Genomic DNA, 8,984 nt, shown 5'->3' on the forward strand with positions numbered 1-8,984 from the left:
CATACTGCTTTCCACAATGGTTGAACTAATTTGCATTCCCACCAGAAGTGTAGGAGGGTTCCCCTTTCTCCACAACCTCACCAACATTCGTTGTTCTTTGTCTTTTGGATGGTGGCGATCCTTACTGGTGTGAGGTGATATATCATTGTGGTTTTAATTTGCATTTCTCTGATGGCAAGTGATGTGGAGCATCTTTTCATGTGTCTGTTGGCCATCTGAATTTCTTCTTTGGAGAACTGTCTATTCAGCTCCTCTAGCCCATTTTTTAATTGGATTATTTGCTTTTTGTATGTTTGAGGTGTGTGAGCTCTTTATATATTTTGGATGTCAATCCTTTATTGGATCTGTCATTTATGAATATATTCTCCCATACTGTAGGATACCTTTTTGTTCTATTGATGGTATCCTTTGCTGTACAGAAGCTCTTTAGCTTGATAGAGTCCCACTTGTTCATTTTTGCTTTTGTTTCCCTTGCCCGGGAGATATGTTCATGAAGAAGTTCATGAGATTTTTGCCTATGTTTTTTTCTAAGAGTTTTACGGTTTCATGACTTACATTCAGATCTTTGATCCATTTCGAATTTACTTTTGTGTATGGGGTTAGATAGTGATCCAGTTTCATTCTCTTGCATGTAGCTGTCCAGTTTTGCCAGCACCATCTGTTAAAGAGACTGTCATTTCCCCTATTGTATGTCCATGGCTCCTTTATTGTATATTAATTGGCTATATATGTTTGGGTTATTGTTTGGAGTCTCTATTCTGTTCCACTGGTCTGTGGCTCTGTTCTTGTGCCAGTATGAAATTGTCTTGATTACTGTGATTTTGTAGTAGAGCTTGAAGTTGGGGAGCGAGTCCCCCCCACTTTATTCTTCTTTCTCGGGATTGCTTTGGCTATTCGGGGTCTTTGGCGGTTCCATATGAATTTTTGAACTATTTGTTCCAGTTCATTGAAGAATGCTGTTGGGAATTTGATAGGGATTGCATCGAATCTGTATATTGCTTTGGGCAGATGGCCATTTAATTCTTCCTAGCCAGGAGCATGGGATGAGTTTCCATTTGTTAGTGTCCTCTTTAATTTCTCTTAAGAGTATGTTGTAGTTTTCAGGGTATAGGTCTTTCACTTCCTTGGGTAGGTTTATTCCTAGTTATTTTATTCTTTTTGATGCAATTGTGAATGGAATTGTTTTCCAATTTCTCTTTCTTTTAGTTCATTGTTAGTGTATAGGAAAGCCACAGATTTCTGTGTGTTAATTTTGTATCCTGCAACTTTGCTGAATTCCGATATTAGTTCTACTAGTTTTGGAATGGAGTCTTTAGGGTTTTTTATGTACAATATCATGTCATCTGCAAATAGTGACAATTTGACTTCTTCTTTACCAATCTGGATTCCTTGTATTTCTTTGTTTTGTCTAATTGCCATGGCTAGGACCTCCAGTACTATGTTGGATAACAGTGGGGAGAGTGGGCATCCCTGTCTTGTTCCAGATCTCAGAGGAAAAGCTTTCAGCCTCTCGCTGTTCAATATGATGTTACCTGTGGGTTTATCATATATGGCCTTTATTTTGTTGAGGTACTTGCCCTCTATGCCCATTTTATTGAGAGTTTTTATCATGAAAGGATGTTGAATTTAGTTGAATGCTTTTTCAGCATGTATGGAGATGATCATGTGGTTTTTGTCTTCTTTTTGTTGATGTGGTGGATGATGTTGATAGATTTTCGAATGTTGTACCATCCTTGCATCCCTGGGATGAATCCCACTTGGTCATGGTGTATGATCCACTTGATGTATTTTTGAGTTCGGCTTGCTAATATTTTGTTGAGTGTTTTTGCATCTATGTTCATCAGGGATATTGGTCTGTAGGTTTCTTTTTTGGTGGGGTCTTTGGCTGGTTTTGGTATTAGGGTGATGTTAGCTTCATAGAATGCGTTTGGGAGTATTCCCTCCTCTTCTATTTTGTGGAAAACTTTAAGGAGAATGGTACTATGTCTCCTCTGTATGTCTGATAAAATTCCGAGGTATATCCATCTGGCCCGTCTATTGTTTTATTCTTCTCAATTTTATTTATTTCTTCTGTGATCTTTATTATGTTCCTCCATCTGCTGAGCTTAGGCCTCATTTGTTCTTCTTTTTCCAATTTTGATAATTGTGACATTAGACTATTAATTTGGGATTGTTTTTCGTTCTTTAAATATGCCTGGATTGCTATATACTTTCCTCTTAAGACTGCTTTTGCTGCATCCCATAGAAGTTGGGGCATTGTTTTTTATTGTCATTTGTTTCCATATATTACTGGATCTCCATTTTAATTTGGTCGTTGATCCATTGATTATTTAGGAGCACGTTGTTAAGCCTCCATGTGTTTGTGAGCCTTTTTGCTTCCTTTGTACAATTTATTTCTACTTTTATACCTTTGTGGTCTGAAAAGTTGGTTGGTAGGATTTCAATGTTTTGGAATTTACTGAGGCTCTTTTTGCGGCCTAGTATGTGGTTTATTCTGGAGAATGCTCCATGTGCACTTGATAAGAATGTGTATCCTGTTGCTTTTGGCTGTAGAGTTCTATAGATGTCTATTAGGTCCATCTGTTCTAGTGTGTTGTTCAGTGCCTCTGTGTCCTTACTTATTTTCTGTCTTCTGGATCTTTCTTGTGGAGTGAGTGGTGTGTTAAAGTCTCCAAAAATGAATGCATTGCATTCTATTTCCTCCTTTAATTCTGTTAGTTTTTGTTTCACAAAGATTGGTGCTCCTGTAGTGGGTGCATATATGTTTATAATAATTATATCCTCTTATTGGACTGAGCCCTTTATCATTATGTAATGTCCTTCTTTATCTCTTGTTACTTTCTTTGTTTTGAAGTCTATTTTGTCTGATACTAGTATTGCAACACCTGCTTTTTTCTCTCTGTTGTTTGCATGAGATATCTTTTTCCATCCCTTGACTTTTAGTCTGTGCATGTCTTTGGGTTTGAGGTGAGAGTCTCTTGTAAGCAGCATAATAATGGGTCTTGCTTTTTTATCCATTCTATTACTCTGTGTCTTTTGATTGGTGCATTCAGTCCATTTACATTTAGGGTGATTATTGAAAGATATGTACTTATTGCCATTGCAGGCTTTAGATTCGTGGTTTCCAGAGGTTCACGGTTAGCTTGTTTACTACCTTACTCTCTGACTTAACTCGCTTATTGAGCTATTATAAACACAGTCTGATGATTATTTCTCTCCCTTCTTATTCCTCTTCCTCCATTTTTCATATGTTGTGTGTTTTGTTCTGTGCTCTTTTTAGGAGTGCTCCCATCTAGAGCAGTCCCTCTAAGATACCCTGTAGAGGTGGTTTGCGGGAGGCAAATTCCCTCAACTTTTGCTTGTCTGGGAATTGTTTAATTCCTCCTTCATATTTGAATGATAATCGTGCTGGATACAGTATCCTTGGTTCAAGGCCCTTCTGTTTCATTGCATTAAATATATCATGCCATTTTCTTCTGGCCTGTAAGGTTTGTGTTGAGAAGTCTCATGATAGCCTGATGGGTTTTCCTTTATAGGTGACCTTTTTTCTCTGTCTGGCTGCCTTTAATACTCTGTCCCTGTCCTTGATCTTTGCCATTTTAATTATTATGTGTATTGGTGTTGTCCTTCTTGGGTCCCTTCTATCTGTTGTTCTGTGTGCTTCTGTAGTCTGAGCAACTATTTCCTCCCCCGGTTTGGGGAAGTTCTCAGCAATTATTTCTTCAAAGGCACTTTCTATCCCTTTTTCTCTGTTTTCCTCTTCTGGTACCCCTATAATGCGGATATTGTTCCTTTTGAATTGGTCACACAGTTCTCTTAATATTGTTTCATTCCTGGAGATCCTTTTATCTCTCCTTGCATCATCTTCTATGCGTTCCTGTTCTCTGGTTTCTATTCCATCAATGGCCTATTGCATCTTATCCATTCTGCTTATAAATCCTTCCCGACATTGTTTCACTTCTGTAATCTCCCTCTGGACGTCATCCTTTAGCTCTTGTATATTTCTCTGCAGCTCTGTCAGCATGTTTATGATTTTTATTTTGAATTATTTTTCAGGGAAACTGGTTAGGTGTGTCTGTGCAGATCCTCTCTCAGGTGTTGTCTGAACTATCTTGGACTGGACTAAATTTTTTTGCCTTTTCATGGTGATAGCGGTGGCTGTAGGCACTTTGCGGGTGTGTCAGCTGGGAGAAGAAAGTCCTTTCCTGTTTGCTAGATGTCTTGCACTTCTCAGCTGCCTGTGTCGGTTACCCGCACTCCTGGGGCAGCCTCCGGGTTAATCCCCTAAGCTGCTGTGGGTGGGGTCTCCGTCAGAGCAGCGCGGAGCCCTGCGGGGAGTGGCAGGCATGCCAGGTGTGCTCCTCTGCAGTAGCGGCACCCCTGCCAGGCATCTGTGTGCCAGCAGCAGCCTTTGGGTCTGGCCTGGGTGGCTGTGCATTGGGCTGGGATTCTGGTCGGCTTCTGGGAGCGTTCCTGCTCCCTCTGGCTCCGCTGCAGGTGTGTGCAGGGCTCTCCCGCACGGGCCTCTACTGGGCTCCTCTGGCTCTACTGCCACAGGTGCACACGAGCTACACCCGGGCTGTTCGGTTGCGATTTGCTCCGGGTCCCTTCCAGTGGTGCTGCCACCGGCACGCGCTGGATCTCTCCCGCTACTGCGCCAGTGTTTCAGGGTCCATGCCAGGAATGACTGACAGGCTGCGTAGTGCCGTGAGGGGCTTCAGAGCTGCGCTGCCTCCCCAGGGCTTACGGTGCTAAGGTTCCCTGGGATTCCCAGCTCCTGGCTAAGTGTGCAGGGACGACTTCGTCCAGCCATGGCGTCCCTGTCTCTTTAAGACTTGCAGAAAGCACTCGCTTTTCTTTTGTCTCGGGGTACTGTTTGCGGGGACCTGCCCACAGGTTTTGCTTTTCAGTTTCTCTAATATCCAGCACCCCATGCACCTTGTGTCTGCGATCCGGCTGTGAATTTCGAGAGCTGGTTGTTTAGCAGTCCTGGGCTTTCACTCCCTCCCCGTTCCAACTCCTTTCTTCCCACCTGGTTTTGGGGTGGGGGAGCGTTCAGGTCCCGCCTGGCCGTGGCTTGTATTTTACCCCCTTCGTGTGATGTTAAGTTCTCACAGATGTAGATGTCTCCTGGCTGTTGTACTGCATCGACTGGTGTCTCTTTTAGGAATAGTTGTATTTATTGTATTTTCATAAATATATATGTTTTGGGGAGGAGATTTCCTCTGAACTCCTCACACCACCATCTTCCCGTGATCCCTGTATCTTACCCTTTTAACGAGATGCTGAGTTCTTGCAGATGTAGGTGTAGCCTGGCTGTTGTACTGTATCTTCTGCGCTCTCTCTTAGGAATAGTTGTATTTGCTGTAGTTTCAAAATATGTATGGTTTGGGGAGATTTCCACCACCCTACTCACACTGCCATCTTGAGAATCTCCTCTTCACTGCTGAATTTTGTCAAACATTTAGTGAATACCTAATACCCAACCTCCTTAAAGTTTTCCAAAAAGTACAAGAGGAGGGAATACTACCAAACTCATTCTCTGAGGCCAGCATCACTCTAATACCAAAACCAGGTAAAGACACCACAAAAAAAAGAAAATTACAGACCAATATCCCCGGTTTGGGTCAGGCCATTAAACAGTACAATAGGATATCTGGAGCCATGTGTTCCTAAGAGCTTGCAATGACGTTTAAATTTGTCATTGAGAAAGAGGGCCACTGCTTTGACAGGAAGCTCCATCCTGGCCTTGCAAACAACAAAGCAGTTTAAGGTGAGATGTTTACCAAAAGTCATATCCTAATGCTTGGTATGGGGAATTCCTGGGGTTACAATTTTAGGTTTGGATAATCTTAGCCTAGCCTTGTTCTTATAGAGCAAATGAAAATAAAATGAACTATCGAAGAATCTAAATTGAAATGCAAATAACACTCAGTTGTTACTCTGAGTAACATGTTACTCTGTCCTGGAAAAGTTACCTAGCTCCTCCTCCCCCACATTCCTCACCTAGCATTTTTTCACCATTCTGATCAGGACAAATAAAAAAATGAAATCCAAAGAAGCCATTCTACTGCTGGGTAACAGCCTCTGCATGATGCTTGATGAAGAAGAATGTCTGACACTTGTTCCCCCTTCCCCCAGCACCTGGTGCAGTGGGGATTTCATTAATTAGGGTCTCCAGTCCCATATGCAGGACTGTAGGATTATTCAGAACTGCCAGCAAAGTGGAAGCTGCCCCGTGGTGTTTTAACACCCCTCACCTCTCCCCTCCCCACCCTGCTGAAAGGGCCCCTACGGACTAAATCTGGATCATATTCTAGGCCAGATACCATGGGACTGTGATTCTTTAAGATAATAGCTTTTGGAGAAATTATGGTTGGTTTCCTTTCCTTTTTCATAGGAAAGCAAGCTTGCAGGGGGTGGGTACACAAACATATACCTTTTCGGTATAGTCTTGAGCTCTCAGAACAGCAGAACAGCCCTCGTCCAGGTTCCACTAATTCCCGTGGACCCACAGCACTAACACCTAAAGCCCTCAACTATTTCTCCTCCATGGCCTTTGGGCTCACAGGCTATCTCAGGAAGCTGCTTCTTTCTCATCTCCTCATCGCTACTTGACGGCATCACTACTTTTTCAGTCCCCTTTGGCCAAGAAAGTACAGTTCCTATTCAAGCAGGTTTGGATAACCATGTCCTTTAGCAGTGAAGGAATCACCTGAATTGGCTCTGTTTTGGTTAATAGCAAATCATATGACACCAGTTAGAGAAACCCCAGCTACACTTTTCTGAGAGAATGTGAGTCCCTCCTTGAACAGAGTAAGCTACAAGTTTGAGGAAGCAAGAAACAAACAAACCCAAAGTACCACTGACTTGGAGTTTTCCAGGTGGTGATTCTTTAGCGATCCTCTCAGGCCTCATTTCCCACCTCTTGGTCTCCTTATTACTCATAAACACCTCCAGGCAGTGAGGGGGAACACTCCAGTGATGTAATTAAAGGAGGCATTATTTCTGAAGTAGAGACTGAGTCCTCTGTCTACACCAATGAATCAGAATGCAGGAAGCAGACAGTTGCCTCTGCAGGCTTCTTTGAGTTCTGCTAAGTTCTGATTTGTGATACCTAAGTGTCTTGCCAATGGGTTTCAGTCCCTGGCAAGTTCACTATAGATTCAATGTTACCAAAGAAATTGACAGCAGAACGTTCTTGGGGTGAAAGGGTTATTCCCAACTTTATTCTCAGGTGGCAGGTCAGTCACTAAAGTCCTGTTCACTCAGAGTGAGTCTGCATGCAGCAAGTCGGTCTCTGCCTCTGGGCCTCTCTGCCTGTACACCTGTCCTCTGGGCCTCTCTGCCTGCACACTCATCCCACACAGTGGTCCCCTGGGCCTCTCTGCACAGTCGTCCCACATAGCCATCCTCCGGGCCTCTGTCCTCAGTGCTGCCACCACTCCAGCCTCTGCTCTGCTCTCTTGCAGCCTTGCAGCTGTGCCACCATGTTGCACCCAGAACACTGGGCAGAGCTCTTCATATAGAGTCACCAGTCATCTTTGCCCACAGGTGTGCAGTGAGCTAGTCAATCAGGGCCAGGTGAGAATCCTTGCTGCAGGAACTCTCATTTTATCCACACTAAGGCTGCTCAGTGATAACTTAACTCTCTCAAAAATTTAGTATTTTATTTACTTATACATAGGTTTCCAGGGTGGCTCGGTCAAAGATGGCAGTATGAAAAACAAATCACCAGATCCTTGCTTTGAGATTTGTCATCTCTCTTTTGAGTGGATATCCTTTCTAAGACTTGAGTAGTGTTAGAAAAGAGGACTGACACAGGAAGTGTCATCTTGGATTTTATATATATATATAACCTCAAAACTACCTGAGTCAGAAGCTCCTCTGTACTCATCTTCCACCCAGACCACAAGATCCTTTTTCAATCACTCTTAGTAATAATGCCAAGATCTCTCTCTTTAGAAATGAACTTCAGCATGAATCCTCTCCCTGCTTAAAGAAGCAGATATACTTGGTCATGTGGTAGAACTTGGTAACAATGCCAATGAATCTCAGTGATTCTACAGCCAAGTCACAAAGGACAGCATCAGAAATTGTCTCACTAGTTTGCAGAGATAAAATTGAGAAGTTGTAGCTATCTGGGTGCCTGGAGATGAAATGAATGCCTCAGGAGGCAGTTTAAGTGCCGCATCATTGGTGTGGATGTGCAACCTGGACTGCCACTGGGCACAGATCATGGGAGGACATGTGTGGGGAAATAAGGTGGCCTAGATTAGATGTAAGGTCTCTTCTCATCTGAGTGCTGGTGAACTGAAATAATGCTATAGAGCTCAATGGGTTATAAAATTGTCCGGTTGGTGTATGGGCTTGAAGATCAGATCACAGACCTAATCCAGATCCTGGGAGTTGGGAGATGACCTAAAGATTTTAATTAAAATAACTCTGCTAAAGTGACCAGAGGATGTTTTAAAATAGCCAATAATCATGCACTAAAGTGTCCAGGAAGAGCTAAATTTTAAAATATGGAATTTCATGAAAACAAACAATAAAAGACATCAACGCATCAAAAAATAAACATCTCTAGCCTTTCAGCCATCCTGTGTAATCAGAGAATACCTTGCCCTATGTTTATCACTAGTATGGCTGAACAAAAATCTCTCTCCAACTTGTTTGCCTCTGAATAATATATAAATTACAGTTTCCCTGCAACGATGGCATGTCATTATTTTTTGAATGTCCAGAAAGAAATGTTTTGTCTGTCCTCTGAAGCTCTGTGTGCTGAGCCATGCTCGCCCGCCTGTGGAGCTGGCAGAGCCCCCCTGTCCGCCCTCCATCCTCTAGGTGCTGCTGCTGTAGATCTAGCCTCTGTGCCCAGCATTAACCAGTAGCGGCTCTGTTTAATCAACAACCTGGCCTCCTGCTCCGGGCTGATAATTTGCCAGGAAGCTCAAAATTCCCTGATTATCAATGGTACCTACATA

General features: G+C 42.9%; 1 protein-coding gene across 4 annotated transcripts in view; it reads left to right on the forward strand.

The window, feature by feature from the left end:
• Positions 1–8,984, forward strand: part of LOC130683540 (protein phosphatase 1D-like) — a 223,398-nt gene that overhangs the window by 47,228 nt on the left and 167,186 nt on the right. The gene's annotated exons all lie outside the window — the stretch shown is intronic.

Source organism: Manis pentadactyla, chromosome 4 (genome assembly GCF_030020395.1).
Source record: "Manis pentadactyla isolate mManPen7 chromosome 4, mManPen7.hap1, whole genome shotgun sequence".
Taxonomy (NCBI): Eukaryota; Metazoa; Chordata; class Mammalia; order Pholidota; family Manidae; genus Manis; species Manis pentadactyla.